The sequence below is a fragment of the Rhodnius prolixus genome, unplaced genomic scaffold, assembly GCF_049639745.1.
Source record: "Rhodnius prolixus isolate KJV_2025 unplaced genomic scaffold, Rpr scaffold_1, whole genome shotgun sequence".
Lineage (NCBI taxonomy): Eukaryota > Metazoa > Arthropoda > Insecta > Hemiptera > Reduviidae > Rhodnius > Rhodnius prolixus.
This window is the reverse complement of record NW_027411581.1, coordinates 4,326,114-4,344,994: the sequence shown is the minus strand read 5'-3', so window position 1 is coordinate 4,344,994 and position 18,881 is coordinate 4,326,114. Positions and strand designations below refer to the sequence as shown.

Genomic DNA, 18,881 nt, shown 5'->3' with positions numbered 1-18,881 from the left:
TGACTTAAATTCAAAAATAAATACTACTAATTTTTTTTAAGTTGAAATTTGCTGCAGACGAGTTCAAAAATGATGAGAGAAAAAAAAGCACATCTACTGAAAGCAATTACAAAATCAATTAATCCTATTTTGATTTTATAGCTTTTATTATCGTAGCCCGCGTCACTAAATTTATCATCAATGATAATAAAGCTAACATCTCATAGATGCATCAGTCATAAAATTATAATCAGAATAGATAAATATCAAATTAGATAATGCATTTATTAATAGCGATATTTTTCTAAATTTGCTGGAAAGGAAATAGGGAAGCTTCGTCGACGGTCTGTTGAAGGTGGCTATTCGGCGGAAATCGGGATGCGTGTTCCAAAGCAACACAGAATCCAAAGATGACCGACCAGGCTTTATTCAGATGACTCTTTTTAGGCTTTGTAGATTCACTCTTGAAACAACCGCCACTTGGTTAGGGCTATGTTGCAAATATGGCGACATTAATGAATATGGCGGAGCTTACATGTTACTATGGGTGAAATGAGAGTGCAACTAACAGGCTCCATGGAATTATGCGATCTGGATGATCGAAGCTAGCAAGGCCGATTTAATATGTCAAGACAAAACTGTCCGTATGGAGTTCATTTGGGAACGTTTCTACCATGGCAAAGAATTGACGTAAATACCATTGCCTACGCAGAGGAGTTGCGTAACTAGGGCAACGGTCTCTTCAAACTGTCCGACAATGTCCTACCGTGGACATAGAGCTGCGCACGACAAACTCTTAAGAGAAGGAAATACGTAAGTGATCAGCAGAAAAACATTTACCCATTACTGTCAAAGCAGACTAACATGGCCTTCTTAGCACGATGATTAACTCGGCTAAGACCCGAGCCACAGAGACTTCAGTTAAGACTAGAAAATCACGCGAACTATCAGCTACCATATTTTCATACAATTCTTCCACTTTATATTCTCTCAAGATTATGAACTTTAAAATGAATTCTAGTTCACTGTTTTCGTTTATTTTATTATTTTTTTTTTTCAGAAAGCTTCTACGTCACAGGAAGTAGCACATAACTGCACGGAAGCTACTGCACTAAATAAGGAAACGCAACAAACATATATCTGCGCATAGCTTCATAACATTCTGCAGAAAATAAATAAATCAAAAAACTTTCGTCAGAGTTAAGTCTCGAAGAATGTTCTTCCGGAATACTTGTTTCGAATTTTTTTCTTTCTATTTTCCTTTCAGTAAAAGGAAGTATTGCAATGTTTAAAATTTAGTTTTTCTCAGAAAATGCAGGTTCTGGAAACAGCTGAACTCGGTCTGATATTGTGAGCAAAATATCTCTTATGTAGTTTTACAAGGTTTTACAAACAGCAAGATGTAAATAAGAGTTGAATATTTTTTTTTTTGAAGTTCTGAGTTTGAATAAAATGTGCAGGCTACCGCAACCAGCTTCCATGATTATCACTTCTTTCTTCACCAGTTCCTGTACAAGAAACCAGAGGTGTCCGAAAAGTGTTTTCAATCAATCAGCTGTTTTCAAAAACAACTTAATCAGTGCCTACCAAATAATTACACTTTTCATCATTTAAATTCTGCTTTCGGAGGAAACGTACGCTGTGATTGGGCGAAACTTTCGAAAATTGACCAACCACCGAATGTACTTCTTTGTGGAGAATTTTTGTTGCAGAAATTTTCTTTTTTATAGTCCGTACATTCGAGATCGATATTATCGAAAAAAGAAAGCAGAAATCGAATTCTACCGGAAGTAAATTTCCAGGTACAACCAGAATAAGCTACATTTTCCTTCCGGCTTTTTGAACAACCAACCACCGATCCGTTGTCGGAGGCGGGTGTAGCCACCACCTTTTGCACTAATATCACATAAAATTACCAATAAAACAATCCACAGTTAGCCAGGGGATCCTCGCATTGCAGCAGGCTACCAATTCCACGGGAAAAACCTTTCTAAAGGACACAGGGTTGTTTGAAAATGCTGTCAAACTGGAAAATGTGACAGCAAATATTATTTAATAGACCTAAAAATTATTACCTGACAATCGATCCATTAAAATAATAATCCAATTGGATATTGTAAAATGAATATTGGGAAGAAGTGGGTAGTAAACATGACTGAAATACTAAGCGGCATCAAACACAATTACCTACTCCGGGACTCAGAGCTACGTGCTTTATTTATTACCAAGCTTAACTGCGTCTCTCAAATTGGTAATTCCTATTACAGTTTTATTTAATAAAAATTTCCATTGAGGATTAAGGTTAAGCTGGGGTTATTTTATACAGTAATAGTCTTAATATTTAGGGTAATTCTAAATTTCCCTTTAAACTAGTATCCAAACCAAACAGATGTTACCTTTAGATTAACTCTAAAGCATTTTATGATTACTTGATTTTTAAAGAGATATCCGGCGGTGAGAAGACTCACACGACTTATTTACATTTCCTGAACGTTTTTTGTTCCCCTTCTACAGCCGTTTGCTGCTTTTCTGTTGGTTCTAGTTAGAGGAGCTTAGAGAAGAAGGTTATGCAATCGTCTGAGTTGTCTAGAATAGTTATTTCTAGCAAAGTGATCTCTGCGTAGTGTAGTCTCAGCATAGTTAAATATTGGAAAATCGCGAAGAAAGTGGAAGTTGCCATTTTACTGAATCGAGTTTTCTCAGTTTGGCTTTAGAGATTTTCTTGGATTCGCACGCTGGGGTTCTTCTATGAACAGAAGTATAACTTTTACTGTAACACCTTCACGGGAGAAACCTTCTTAAGGTAGTTCTGGATGGGAGATAATGTTTATAAAGTTCCTCTCTAAATTTGTCAAGTGTCACTGAAGGTAAAGAACGCACTCTCCACCCAGGATATAGTCAAAATGGGAACTAAAAAAACGAGAAAATAGGTTTAGCGGAAGTGGTACTTCAGCATTCTTTTCAGACAAAATAGATTCAAGGAAGTCGTATGAGTGTACACACTACAGTTTTTTTTTACATTTACACCGTTGAGGTACACGGAGTGAGGTCAGGAGCCATCGTATTAATTGGTATTCAAAAAACAAAAACCCTAATGTGCACACTAAGATGACATTCCCAGAGGTATCTAAATCTTTAGCCTTTCTTCAAGCTTTGCATTTTTATAACATACTTAATGAATACCAATGTCACACCTAAAGACGGCCTAAAACTTGAATGGTACTTTGAAGGGAAGTATAATCGTCTTTTTCGTTAAACCGGCTCATAACAGAATTTACCTGGAGAATAGTTTCAAATGGTCGCAGAGCTACGCAGTATTTGATAGAACAACAGCAGAGCCGTTGGCGAGGAAGTCTTAAAAAAGCGCCTAACCATTAAAGTTGTATTTCCAATTAGGGAACAAGATTTGATCGCTTTCCGTCGATTCATGAGAGTACCAAAACCCAAAGTTAAAGATTTTTACTTACTGTGCTAGTAAAACTTGAAAGCAATCGTAGTCACAGATACATACACAGCAGCTATTTTCTTTAAAAAAACACTTTTTCGAACTATGAGGACCGCTAAACACATTTTTTTTTCCTTTTTTTTTGGGCATTGGCTTCCGCCATACAGCCAGCATCGTCTAGGTGCTTATCACTAGAATATCACTCACTCTCCATTCTTACCTACAAATACATTCGCTAAACACATATTTCTAGTGTAAATTCAATATCTTAAAAGTTCCAATAGGTAAGAGTTTAGTCGAAGGCGACAAACGAATAGTCCATGCTGTGTTGTGGCATACGGCTCATGTTTCAATGTACACGATCAATTGATTGATCTGTATCATTTATTTTAACCACGCAACGCAGTTATGAAATGGGTCAAACCCAACAAATCAAGGCAACGTATAGTAATATCAGTGAATGATACAGCTCTAGTATGACTGGTGATAAGGTTTGATATTGATAAGGAGCAAATCGTAGCTGACAAGTTATCAATAGAACTGTGAAAAACTGAATTTAAAAATATTTAGGCACAGTGTAGTGGTGGAAAGATTAGTTACCGTACACTAAAGGAAATCGGGCATGCAATCAATGGTTTTTGAAAAATTTTTGCACCACTCAAAATATTGTTTTTACTTTCAGGAAAATCCCCACAAAAAACTTTTAATTCAGATGAAAATTAAATTTGGGAAATATGACAGGTTCACAAAATCTTGTAAGTGGGGGAAAATTGAAAAACCAAAACAAGTAAACAATAGAACAGTTTTTCTTTTTTTAAAAAAAGGTAGGTTACGTATTGGTTATACATACCACCTGGTAAAGTAATCCGTGATTCGCTCGGTAAAATGGATATGCAGTGTAAACGAAGTGTGAATGAATGAATGTGAAAGTGGTTACTAGTACACAGCTATTATTGGTGTGAAGTTACCAGTGAGCATTTGGGCGTAATCAGCAGGGTGGTAAGATGGTAACACGGAGTGGTCAGCCCACAACTAGCTACTCTCTGTGTTTAGCACTCAGCCCACTGCAGCGCTAGTGCCTATTATTTTATTGCTGTTATTAGGCTGTAATAACCAACAATGGTTAAAACAAAATTAGCCAAATTATGGTGCGCGCTCTTGTCCAGTGTAAACAAATTTTCTAACTTTAGGACGCTTTTGATGTTTAGCAGAGCGGAAATAAGTAAATACAATAATTATATCGGTGTTGGTCACACGAAACACTTTCACTTTTGTGGGCCATCAATTATCACACTTTAGGTTAGCATGTTCGAGTATTTCCTCAAAGTCGTAACTACCTAAACACCTTTAACAGAGCGACAAGATATTCATTTTGTCAGATCAATTAAACTGTTTTTACTTTCCTATAACTATAAAAGCAAAACATTGCAATCAAGTCAAAAATTTCGAATTTTCAACCGATATATTAGTTTCGAGGTGCCCCCCTGAGTCAGAAAAAGTAGTTTTTCTTAAAAGGTATTGAGTTCGAAGAAGACGATTTCAAAATCAGAAGTACCATTAATGATTTTTTTCTCTTTTAATAGAAAAAGCCCAAAAAGTTATCGAATTTTTCTGAGAAAATTCTTTTAAGCTCTTTTGAAATATCAGTTATGACATCGAATGATCTAGTCTTCAAAAAACAGATTATTGATTCATCAGTTTCAAATTAAATTATAGTGAATGTAATTACAACACTGCTGCAACTTCAATGCCCCAATGGGGTTTTAATTACAGTAGTTCACTAAAATCTACCTGCGGTTGTACTAATTAAACCAAAACGATAAATCGATACACTTCACCAGATGTTACCTTGGCCTTTGTGCACGGTTTAAATCAATTTTAGTATTTAGTATACTCTGGCTCTAAAATTATCGATTCTACAACCACTATGGGGATCCCACATGGGTAAGCTGAGAGTATTGTAAGTAGTAGTTGGTGTGAAGGTCGTGTAATAAATTAATTCTCCTCACACAGATCATCTTTCTTTGAACCATTTACACTAAAAATGTTGTATGTGTTCAATGACGTCATAGCTCCCCCAGAGTCATACCACAACCAATATTTGAAAATGTTTTAAGAGCAAAATGATACTCCCAATCCTCGACTGTTGACTGTTCAGAAAATTATAGAAAACTTCAAAACGTGGTTACACATCATATGTTCATAAATTTTAAATAGAAGGTACAACCGTACAATATACTGAAACAGCACGTTAGAGAAGAGCTTATCTCTACTCTTCCTGAACAACCCACTTAAGTAAAGTTTTCGGAAAAAAGCCATCATTTATGGTAATGTGGGTGGGGTGCTAAGTTCAATGAAAATAATTTCCGAACAATAATCGAAAAACAAAAAAAAGCAAAATCTTTTTAGATGTAGCATTTCCGGTCGTCTATCATATGGATGAGCATTGAAATAACTTTCTAGCAGGAAATTCTGCCCCTAAAAGTGCCCTTAAATGACTTCCGGTGGAAATGTTACAAATAAAGTCACCCACAGACACAATTAGTACTTGGAGTTTAAAGTCAAACGTTAGCTTTTAAAAAAATTCCTTGTAAAACAGACGAAATTTCTTTAAGTTCAATTATATTCTTAAACAATAGATTAAATGAACTGTAAAGTAACTACTGTTTGAGATAAGAGTGAAACTATTGTTGTGGTACCTAACACAAAGCTGTGGCCAGTCCTGGTTTAACACCTACAAGTTCGAAGATCACAGAGATTGGAGCATGTAACATTACAAACTATTAAAGTTCCGACCAATACAGCTGCTTAAAGCTTGCTACACAAGCTTACTCTTATCTGTTCAGAGGTCTGGTTTAAGGACCTCTAAAACGATTAGTTTACTTCCAACTGAGAATAGATCAAAATTTTCGCGAACTGAATCTACTGCGGATGTACATGTTTTGAGGTACTATAAAAGTTAATAATAGAAACAAAAAACCTTTCCCTCGGACAGGAAACGATTAAAATGCCGAAATAACAAATTTACCAGCATAAAAGTATACCGCATTAGTGAATATGGCAGTCACTGCAGTTACCACTAGTTCCGGGTAAAAAGTTAAGCCTGGTCTTCTGCCAGGAAGTACGAGCTTAGAACTTCACTCTTGCTTTGTAATAGTAAAAATTCCAACCATTTGAAACATTAAACAGGCTTAAAGAGTAATTTTTGGTTGATTACGTGACTAATATTCATCAAACAAATAGAAAATATGGTATTTAAACACCGTGTTTCGTATAATAAGCTAATAACGTTTGAAATGGTTACACAAGAAGGATGTTAAATGAATTTTGGCACGATAATTTTTCTAAGTCCTATGAACATAACTAGTTAGGAAGTTATAAACGCCCTAATCTAATAATTCACTAATATTTTGTAAATATTTAAAGGTAAAAGCAAATTAAGTTTCAGTTCATTTCGTTTTTGAGGTATTTTTTTAAAGACCCACATTGAGACTACTTTCTAACATCAACTTTTTCTGATTTAAGAAACTTCTAAACAAATATTCCGAATGGAAACTCAACTTAAAACGTCAGGCTTTAAACCTTACGGAAATTACGAGGAAGTAAAATAACAAAAATTGCTTTACAACACCGTTTGAACTCATAAAATCTTTAAAACAATTATATTCTAACGTCTGCCAATTTTAACCTAAACATTACCGGTAAAAAGAAAAATCTGCTGAATAAAAATAATTAATAATTCATTCATTACCTGTAATAAAATCTGTTGACTACTATTGTCAGGAATTGAGCAAACACATTGCGGTATTTCTTCTGTAGCTCTAACCATAATGAAAGTTTTTACATAAGACAACTTTAAACCAAACTGCGGTTCGTGTTCCCACAATAAACCTAGTTTTATATATTTAGTTAATTTAGACAGCACACTGTTATTATTGTTTTTAATATCTTGTTGATGACGCTCATGATCAATGATATATGTGACTACCATCTCTCAGAAAATTAAAAAAAAAAAAACAATAATATAACCTTCACTCTCTTTAGTGAACTCGAAATTTGTAAAGGTAAACGGTTGGTAGTATTTATACCAAGTTAACCAATACAGTGTTGTCATCAAACTAACAGACGATAGAACTTTGATATTAACAGTATTATCTTTAAATTAATATTTTTGTATACATTAGAAACCATTTTCTAATGACACATGTGATTAAGAAATGAAAACTTGTTAAACATATTATATATACTCATATCTATTATTTATTTAAAATAGATCTTATATAACTATTTATCCAGACTGTGTACTAGACAGTATGTACACTGAACATTTTTCTTTCATAATAAAAGACTGTTTGACGTATTAGGTTAAGAGTAAACTAAATAATGAAACACAATCACAACTAAAGATATTTTAAGGAAGGTGTTTAATTTTACTCGTTTTTCTTTAAAATGGCTAATTTTCAGAGAAACTATTGTGGCTTTTTGATATTTTCTAAAGTATAAAGTAAATGGAATTTGGTGTGATGAACATTTATGAGTAATTGTAGAAAGAAGGACGGACACATGTTTATAGCAGATTTTCTGAATCCTGTGAAAACTAAATATTCAAAAAAAAAAAAAAAATTGTACGCGATCTCATTCCTAAAAGGAGACCGTGCCCCTTTAAGAAACTAAAATGGCCCCCTACCACGATTCTGTTACAAGAGATTATTAGATAATTTATTGGAAGATTGCCAACAATTGTGTTAAATTTAAAGGGCAATTTAATAAAAGAAAAAGAAAAAAAACTATGTTTACGTGAAATTACGTGGAAAAGAAATTTAGAAAATAACCCGGGCGTTACAAACAGGATATGAATGAAGATTAAGCGGCGTATTTGCGCGTGTGGTAAGACTGTGTTTATTGGTTACTCAAGTATTCCGGCCATTTTATCGGAATTGTTAGCACGTCAGCTGGCCATCAATCACATTTACATTTTTTCCCCCTAATATAATCAAATGAATTAGTTTTCAAAGTACTAAATATTTTCAAACAAAAAACCAATTAATTATTTAAATTAAGTAGTTTACAAAGTTTAGTCACCAGGCATTTCGGAAAAGTGTGAAACCCATTCTGCAAGTGTGGAAATTCGCCAATTTTGGATACTTGAATACCCCAAAAAAGATTTAATACGAATGGACCAATTAGTGTAAACCAATTTTTTTTGCGAACTGAATTTTGGCGCTTTCCTCGATGTTTACTTATAAAAACTGGCACTGGTAATGTAATGTATGATATATAGCAATCGATTAGCTATGAACGTGAATTCAGGTATAACCTTCTTAGAACGTTATTATAACAATAAATCTTGCACTGAAGTGGCCATTTTGAGGGATGCTTAGAGAGGTTTGGTTCCCAGAGAACTTAACAAATAAAATTCAAATTATTTACCAAGGAAAACTTCTAAATCAAAATGAAAGTTATTAGTGGGGGGGGGGGGGTAAATTGTTTACAAATTAAAGGGTAAATGTTGAAGTCATTTTCTAGAAAATCCTAACAACAAAGAATAATTGTTTCAGTAAAGATATACTTCCGATGGACGGATTTTTGTCAAAATTAGTGTCTAAAGCGAATCTAAATCAAAAAAGAATTCCATGTTTGGTGATCGTAGTTTGTTTTTTGTTTTTAAGTATTCTATTTCAAAAAGACTATAATACAAAATACATAAATCGTATTAACGGAAACTTAAAGCATTTATTTCCGGTAAAAACTCAAATTACGAACATTTTCGACGATCATAACTTTTGCCAGAAGTCACAAAGAATATCAAAGAAGGTCCAAAAATAACTCTCCAGGAGTGGTGAAGTTACCTAGCTGTAATACTCCAACCAAACTTCACTAACCACTGACTATAGTCGTCAAAGAGGAGTCCCCCGAAGCAACTATCTTTTATGACGACTGAGGAGGATTATCTTAGACCCTTTCAGTACCAAGTTTCAGAAACTAATGTGACAAGCTCTGTTTGAACAAAATCCAAAACTGGAGACTTAGAATGGAATAAAGGGAAGAATTTTAGTGTGTAGATTTCTAGATCAGCTTGGAAGATTAATCTAAATTCTAAATCTACACGATTACAGTACTTCCACTCACATGGGGTTTACCCAGGATAGGAAACAGGAAGCTCACCTAAAGAGGAAATAAAATATCAGCGGATAAAGTAAGAAAAAACTCTTTACACATACCATATTTCTAGAATGATGGCAAACTGTTCGATGCTGCAGGCCTCACAGTTCTATGATCAGAATTACTGGGAATTTTAATTTTTCAGATGAGAAGGCATAACTGGGGGCATAACATTACACTTACAATCACTACGCAGCGAACAAAAAATTCACTGAGATAACAAAGTGATAAGCCAAATTGTGAAGTTCCTTATCAATTGTAATACCATTTGCAGGTGGATACTCAGGTAATATCCCCCCTCTTTTTAAAGGAGAACAACTGGCGCATCCTTCAGAGCATTTCACAAAGTAGCCAAAGGAAAATGGATGACTAAAAAAAGAGAAAACTAAATGGAAAATTTCTCCAATCTCCGGCAGTCACGCAAAATATTTATTAACTTATTTTTTCTATTTAGGTCAAAGTTGATAGATGATTTGATGATCTCCTTAAGCATGAAGGCTGGTGACCTCCAGCGAGGCTATTTAAAGGGACTAGTCCAAGTAATGATTAACTTGACTCTCTCCCTCAAACTTATGGTGTCTCCAAATCACGCAAAATTATTGTACAAAACTGGGATGAAATGAATTCACTGGTTTTAAGTCACAAAAATGATCGATGACAGGGTAAAACTATAATTTTACACTAACATAGATCAGTTTAGCAACATTATAGATTCCTATACAATTACGACTACTAATCAGTGTTGGGTTAGTGCTTAAGAAGCTATGATCTGTAAGTGGAAGATCGCCGGTTCGAATCCCGTGTATGGTAACTTTTTTTTTTGTTAGAAAAAAATGTTAACAATGAAGTATTATTACTTTCTCTTAAAATACGTATTGTGATTATGCCCAGTTTTCGTGACAGAGTTTCTAACACCGGAAATAACCACTTTGAGGTCAACTGAATCTAAAAAAAAAAGGGTTTTTGTTTTTTTAGAGAATAGTGTGTGCTCTCGAAAAGTGAACAGACTCCAGCTCAAACTCGCAGGAAACAAAGACTCCATATTTCCTTTGTGTATTCTTAGGGAACCACACAGGAACTCATCGAGGAAAATCCCGAATCCGGAAAAGGCACTTTAATGTTCAATTTTCCGATATTTTCTCTAAAAGAGGTTCCTAGAATTTTCTTTTGAAATACTTCCTGTGTACACAAGTGGATTTACAACTTTTATCCCGGAAAATTCAATTTTTTATCTGAAATCTTGTCAAGGGATAGGGGAGGGGTTGGATTTCCTTCTAAGTGTACACCATGGTTCGAGTACTTATATAATATTAAGGGAGAAATAATTGAGTTACCAAAATTATTCTAAGCTCAGATCTTTAAACGGAAGTAGCTAGCTCTTCACTAAACCATGACCCCATTATGAATATACCCAAAAATTCGCTAAAAACAGGGTAACTGTGGTAATGAGTTGACTAATTATAAGAAAAGCTTCTTTTTACCAGAGAATTCCAGGACGATTTCCCGGAAAGCGTGCCTGTAGAGTGTTCCCAGTGAACGCAGGGAACAGTGGCCGGAGGAAGTCGTGACACCAGACTTTTCGATCAGATATTCCAGCAAGCCAACGGGAGGAAATCAGCGTGTCCACATATCTTAAACAGGAAGGTAAGAAATTGCGTACCTGGATGTAAATAAATTTACATTTATAGATGAAACAAGGTTGCCTTCTAGCAGGCTCGTACAGGTCCACCATTCTTGCCAGGGAACTTAGCACATACTGTCATACTATTGGCATAGTTCTGCCCCTACAGCCAATAATATAACAAGCATACCAGGTAGTACCAGAGTGGTGCGCGCTATGATGTCGTGTCACGATCTAACAGAAACGACGTCTTCCATCTTCTGCTCTTCTATATACGGCAGAGGGTCCGTGCTAGCGCTTTCAGAAAGTCGGCAAGCTACTGGGTGCAGGACTGGGGGCTCAGAGAGCAACACACGCAAGAAAAATCACAACTTTATTTTTTATTTATTTTTGCACTTTCAACCTATTTTTAACCCTCTTTAGAGCCAAATCTCAGGGCATTCATAAATTCTACTGCAAACTCCCTTTCTCCTTCCTAATAATAACACTAAATTTTACTGAACGTGATCAAGTTATATTCAAAAATATGTTTTATATCGCCCCCACCCCAAAATCCCCATAAAATACATTATCCCAGCGTATCCCAGAAGCACGGAATTCAATTAAAAACTTCTTAACAACAAAGAGTGTATCTGTATAAGTAATAACTTAACGCATACGTTATAAATATAAACTAATATAACAACGATCAAAATTCAGCAATGTAGTGACCAAACTGATTAAAGTAAAGTAAAGTAAAGCCTATTTATTCAGGCAGACTTTACCTCCAACTACCAAATTAGGTGTCGTGGACGGAGGCGACTAGCAAACATACTTTACTGCAAAATTTCTCATATTAACCATTAAAGGTATAGCCTGGGAATATAGCCTAGTACCGCAATACATCTTAACTTTGCGGGTCTAGCCTCTAACCGCTCAGCTACCTTGGCGACTAGCAAACATACTTTACTATAAATTTCTCATATTAACCATTAAAGGTATAGACTGGGAATATAGCCTAGTACCGCAATACATCTTAGCTTTGCGGGTCTAGCCTCTAACCGCTCAGCTACCGTGGCGACTAGCAAACATACTTTACTATAAATTTCTCATATTAACCATTAAAGGTATAGACTGGGAATATAGCCTAGTACCGCAATACATCTTAGCTTTGCGGGTCTAGCCTCTAACCGCTCAGCTACCGTGGCGACTAGCAAACATACTTTACTATAAATTTCTCATATTAACCATTAAAGGTATAGACTGGGAATATAGCCTAGTACCACAATACATCTTAGCTTTGCAGGTTTAGCCACTAACCGCTCGACTACCGTAGTTACTAGCAAACATACTTTACTGCAGAATTTCTCATATTAACCATTAAAGGTATAGACTAGGAGTATATCCTAGTACCGCAATACATTTTAGCTTTGCAGGTCTAGCCTCTAACCGCTCGGCTTCCGTGGCGCCTACCAAACTGATAAATCAACCTCTAACGATGAATGAATGTCCAAAACCAGGGATACAATAAACATGCATGGCTAAGATGGACAAAATCAACGATATCATCTAGTTTAGTAAAGGTTTATCTAGCCAAACTAATTGGAGAAGGGCAAGAGAGTAGGTCGTGGTGGCCAGTTGTCGGCTGATATAATCTGTCCTTATAGCTGGGCCGAGGTCAGGCATGAAGGACCCAGCGGTGGGTTCACACTGTGGGTCGATATCAGACCCGTCGGACTCTCTTTAACCTTGCTAAACACTTACAACATGACTAGTGGCTAAGTCTCAATGGCGGAATGTGACCACATCATAGATTGCACGATCATGATCGCTATACTTTTCTTAACTAGTGAGAGAAAGTGAAAATATTAAACTTGTGCGGACATTGGACAAATGATTCAAAGCCGATCTTATTTTTATCTAATAAAAATTTAAAATGGTTGTCATAGATTTTGTTACAATAATCTAACTGCAATAACAGCCTTCCTAAACGAATCATAATAACAAAAGAATGACAACCTTAATCAAAATTAGAAATATCGTGTAAATATGGCGAGTAAAGAAACGAGGAAAAAATAGTTTTAATGGAACAAAGCCTAGTCTGAGAGCCTGAATGACCCTTTTCAACCTACTTTTTATGTATTTATTTAATTTTTGTTTTGTTTAAGAATCACAAATAATGATACCACAACTTTACCATCAGATGACAGTGGAAATAAATAAGAACCAAACATACGACAATTACGGTTGTTAGTACAGTTGAAACCGATAAACGGAGTTTGACACGCAAAGTGGATGTAATTGAATACTTGCAGATTATATTTCCTGTAACATTATTGCCAATTTAGGCAATTACATAGACATCTAATTACTTATCAGAGTTCAGCAAGGGTAATTGTCGATTTTTGTTTTGCACAGAGAAAATGATGCAATTAAGAGAGCATGTATTCTTCAATCTCTTTCCACATTATCCAGCGATCACTTCCTTTTGGTATGCCTTCCGATTTGTTTTTTTTTTTTTTTTTTTTTGAGATTGGAGAGGAAAATGTTTCCATTTTCCAGGGAATGTGTTTAAAGAAAAGTGAAAGTACAATCAGCGCGTCACAGGTTTAATGAAAGTCGTCGGAGTAGTTTTCCAGATTACTTTGCGGTTACTGCTTCCAGAGCTTTTCCAAATATAACCTTTTCGGCCTTGATTAAATAATTTTCTCTGGAAAAACATTTGAAATAAAACTAATCTTGCTACGTGTGTGTTGTATTCAGAGCTATAATGAACTGAGGGTCCCTTTTGAACTCTCTAATTTAATTTATTGTGTCCTTCCGTAGAAGTCGAAGGTATAGTCAATGTTGGTAGGTCTTAAGAAGAGAATACTGGCTACAACTTCAGGGGTAGTTTTAGACAAAGAGTCTACATAAAGTAAGTCTACAAATTTTGGCATATCTTTTTCTTAGAGGGCTTAAAATTTCGAAAAATCATTTCGACGTATCAAAAAGAATCTACCGACATAAACAACTAACAGAAAGTTTTCCCAAAAAAAGTAAAAGTCTTTTCACCCGAAGTGGAAAACCTCTAACAATATTGAAAGCAACTGAATTTACATTAAAAATGCCAAGTTTTTAATAATAATAATTAAAAAAAAAAGAGGTTATAATAAATTGCGGTCAGAGAAAGCCGTGGGAACGGGCCCACCATCAATTTTTTGTTTGTTGTTTGTGTTTCATGACTTCCTGTGATATACTTTTACGGAAATAAATGTTATATATCAAGGAGACACTGGCATAATGCCAACCTTCTTCCGGTCCATCCCGCCATTACTATCCAAAAGAAAGAAAGAAAAAAAAAACTACTAACTGAACAATGATAAAAAGTAAAGTGAAGCCCATTATTTCAGGTTCATTTTACGTCCAACTACCAAATTAGGTGTCGTGGACGGAGGCGCCTAGCAAACATATTTTACTACTAAATTTCTCATATTAACCATTAAAGGTATAGACTGGAAATATAGCCTAGTACTGCAATACATCTTAGCTTTGCGGGTCTAGCATCTAACCGCTCGGCTATCGTGGCGACTAGAAAACATATTTCACTACAAAATTTCTCACATTACCCATTAAAGGTATAGACTGGGAATATAGCCTAGTACCGCAATACATCTTAGCTTTGCGGGTCTAGCTTCTAACCGCCTGGCGTCTGAACTAAAAACGATAAAATATATATTAGTTTTGAAGATGGGAAGCATTTATAATTAATAATTAATAATAAAATTAATTAATAAAATTTCATTCGCTATTCATTTTTTTTTTGCGTATGGCATTAATAAATAAAAAAATTATTAAAAAAGTAAAAAAAAGAGTACATTCATTTATTTATTCATTTTAATTAAAAAAAAAGAAAAGCATATTAAGCTTTATTAATTTAATTACTTGTCATTAATATTTTTTTAATGCTTTCATTTTTAGATTAATTAAAGTCCTCACCTTGTGTCGTCGAAAATTTTTGTCGAGCCAGTGCAAAAAATTCATTTTGATTACTTTTAACAGAGATTTATGTTTTTTTAGAAAGATAGAAAGTGACAAATTGACAAAAATTTAAAACAAAACTGACTTCATCGGCAAACTTTTTTCTTTTTTTAAAAAAAGACTTTCGCTTTTTGGTTACTGCAAAAAAATAAAAATATAAATTCGCAAATTACTGTTTTGTTTTTACGGATATTTTAAGAATTATTTTTAATTTTGAACTTTTTACTTTAAATGAGTTTTAAGTATGAAAAGAGATTATTTGATGTTAGGAGGACAATATTAATGAAATTAATTAAAAATTAATTAAATAAAAATACATTTACTGAACATGCCGGTCCACCAATAATAAAAAGGGACTCCAAAATCTGAAGGGGAGTTTTAAAGGATAGAGGGAATAACTTGCAAGTAAACACTGTTAAATAAGTGTGTTTCTGACGTAGTAGTGTAAGCGAAATGAGGATCCCTTTCAGAACGAAGCGACAAGAATGGCTCCTATTCAAAAATGGTGAACGGATGTATTAGACTGAAGTTACTTATCAACTGGGGGAGAAGGAATTGATGAAAAAATTGTTAGGGATGGGGGGTCTTGTGATGGTTAACTCGCACTTTCAACACAAAGTCGTCTTGCAAGACAGGAAGTAATGATGGAAATCAATTAGAAGAAGGCTATGCAGAAAATATGAAAGGACGCAATGTGGTCCAAAAGGAAGTAAAGCAAAATTTGGGGGGGGGGAAGAAAGGTAAGATGGTGGTTGCCTTGTAAACTCTCGAAAGATTGTTTCGAAACTGAAAAAAAGTTGAGAAATAAACCAAGAATGCTGGAGGATAACCTCAGGAAGCCAAAGATCTGCCAGAGATCTGGGTGGAAAATTTGATCAGACAGTAACGCAGAAAAAGTGGGAAGAAGCTGCATAAGAAAAACTGCTTAGATGCAATCGATCTTATCCTAGGTTCAGCTATATACTTACGAGGACGCACTCTGGAGGACTAAAATCCGCCCAATATCTGTGAACTCATTTAGGGACTCTTCCCATTTGAAAGATCCCGTAGTGAGTTCAAAGTGAACGGGGACCTTCCAAAACTCATTGCCAGAAAAAAGAAACCATTAATATCACTTCGCCCTGCCAGGGAGCTGTTTTGGGGGGGGGGGTCCTAATAAATCTCTAGGATACATTAAAAGAATGATGCACAAAAGAAATGGTTAATTTTGAGATCATTATTCAAAATGGAGATCAGATAGTTTTTTTCCTTCTTAATAAATATCTAATATTATTTCACGCCAATAAAAATAAATTAAAAAAATAATATAATAATAAATAATAAAATAATTACAGCAATTATTCGGTCATTTGTCCATTGCGCAGCACACCCTTCGTCCAGCCTTGTCAACGTCATCTCTCTCTCTCTTTCTCTTCGCAAAGGAAAACTCTTTATAATTTTCCTCAGAAAAAAAAAATGACAGAATAATGGCCTTTTCCAGTAATAAAGGAAAGAATAGTTTTCTTATTTCTTCGTCTATAAAATCACGTCCAATAATTTTTTTTTTAATATAGCCAAACTATAAAGTTCTTAGTTTTAACACATTTAGTTAGTGAAAATTCTTCCACATAATCTGAGAAAATACTTCGCCTTTTTTACTTTTTAGAGTTTTCTTTTTTTAAAAAAAGTAGAACAGTACATAAAAAGCAGACATAAAAAAATACAATAAATACGTACAAAATAAATAAATGTTTTTCTCTAACGATGGTTGTTTCTCTTCAATTGTGAGGCCAGAGGTTGACAAAATTTTGAAAAGAAAAGTTAAGAAACGCCCACGAAGAAAGAAGAAGGAGAAGATAATAAAGGGGAATAATTACAGGGAGGAGGAATTAGGCCAACTGTGGCCCCCAGATAGCTGCACTAAACCCCGGAGTCTAAACCAGCTTCTTTTTCATAATTTTTTTTTTTTTCCTAGAACTACAGTTCTATCTTACAGTTCGGTAAGATACAGTACACTGAAAAAGACTCCGAGGAACAAAAGAATATTTGGAGGAATGTATTACTGCGAAACTGAGTAAAAAGTAAAAGTAAAGTAAAGTAATTGCCTACTTTTTCAGGCAAGCTTTACGTCCAACTACCAAATTAGGTGCCGTGGACGGAAGCGGCTAGCGAAACATACTTTACTGCAAAATTTCTTATATTAACAATTAAAGGTATAGAGCGGGAATATAGCCTAGTACCGCAATACATCTTAGCTTCGCGGGTCTAGCTTCTAACCGTTCGGCTATGGTGGTGCCTGCGAGACTGAGTAAGGTAGGTAGTTGGAGAGGAGTTTAGGCATAATGGGAGATCAGATCAATCAAGTCTTCGGCGCTTAGCGAGTCACTAACAATGATCAGCCGAAAATTGAGGGAGTTTCCCCACTATCCTAACTTCCTGTTTCAAGTTCTTCCTCAAATGATACCAACATCATTCTCCTTTTTATCGCTTTTACGTGTAGACAGGAAGCGGTAAGCTTGGTACCTGACACGAACATCCTCCTCCTTTCTGTAAATATGTCTTAGACAGGTTACCGTTCTTTAGTAACAATCAACTAGCTAGCCTTCCGCTACCACTTATTCACCTGGAATCTGGGTATCAAGGTTAACAGGAACCATGGCCAAAACGGCCGCTGGGGAACAAGACTTTCAAGAAGAGTGCTAAGAACTTATCTGAGAGTCATGAGTCTTCAGTACTAGTATCTCGCTCTAACAATACCTTGACCACTGGAGCTTAGGTGGTTACTAGATACTGTTTGACCACTGGAGCTTAGGTGGTTACTAGATACTGTTTGACCACTGGAGCTTAGGTGGTTACTAGATACTGTTTGACCACTGGAGCTTAGGTGGTTACTAGATACTGTTTGACCACTGGAGCTTAGGTGGTTACTAGATACTGTTTGACCACTGGAGCTTAGGTGGTTACTAGATACTGTTTGACCACTGGAGCTTAGGTGGTTACTAGATACTGTTTGACCACTGGAGCTTAGGTGGTTACTAGATACTGTTTCGGTACTTCTTCTTTCTGCTTTTGTTAAAATTATGGAAATTAAAAATTATCGGAACATTAGTTCTATTTGATTTTATTATTTCATTTTCAACCTCTTGGTCATCCTCACATCTGAAGAGAAAGAAAAATACAAAACAAAATTCAAAAATGAAAATATGGAAAATTAATTTTTCTTTTTACTTGGAATGTATCGCCGCACATTTCCACTCGTACAGTGGGTAGGATGTTGAGAGTGATTGAACTATTATTATTATTATTATTATTATTATTATTATTAATACTTTTATTATCTAGGATAATTGTATTGGTATCTAACATTACATTGCTAAGTACCTATTTTTTAAGTTAAGATGGGTTTAGGAAATTTTGGGGAATGAATTTTCACGGGTCGGGGATAAAAATTAGGGGCTGCTGGAACTAAGACGCCCGCACACCCATAATTTTTTTTGAATTTTAAATTCAAGTATTTTATTTATTTATTTTTTTTTCTGCGTCTAGTGAGTTTGAAACTCTTTATTTATTCTTTATATATTTAAGAGCTGCAAAGAAAATAAATTTAAATGTATTCATTTTTATAAAAAATATTGTACATTTCGAAATCACAGACGTTTAAAATTTTTAAAATACTGCATTTAAATTTTGGCACAT

General features: G+C 34.9%; 1 protein-coding gene across 2 annotated transcripts in view; it reads right to left on the bottom strand.

Moving 5' to 3' along the window:
* Nucleotides 1–18,881, bottom strand: part of LOC141452747 (uncharacterized) — a 244,474-nt gene that overhangs the window by 18,221 nt on the left and 207,372 nt on the right. The gene's annotated exons all lie outside the window — the stretch shown is intronic.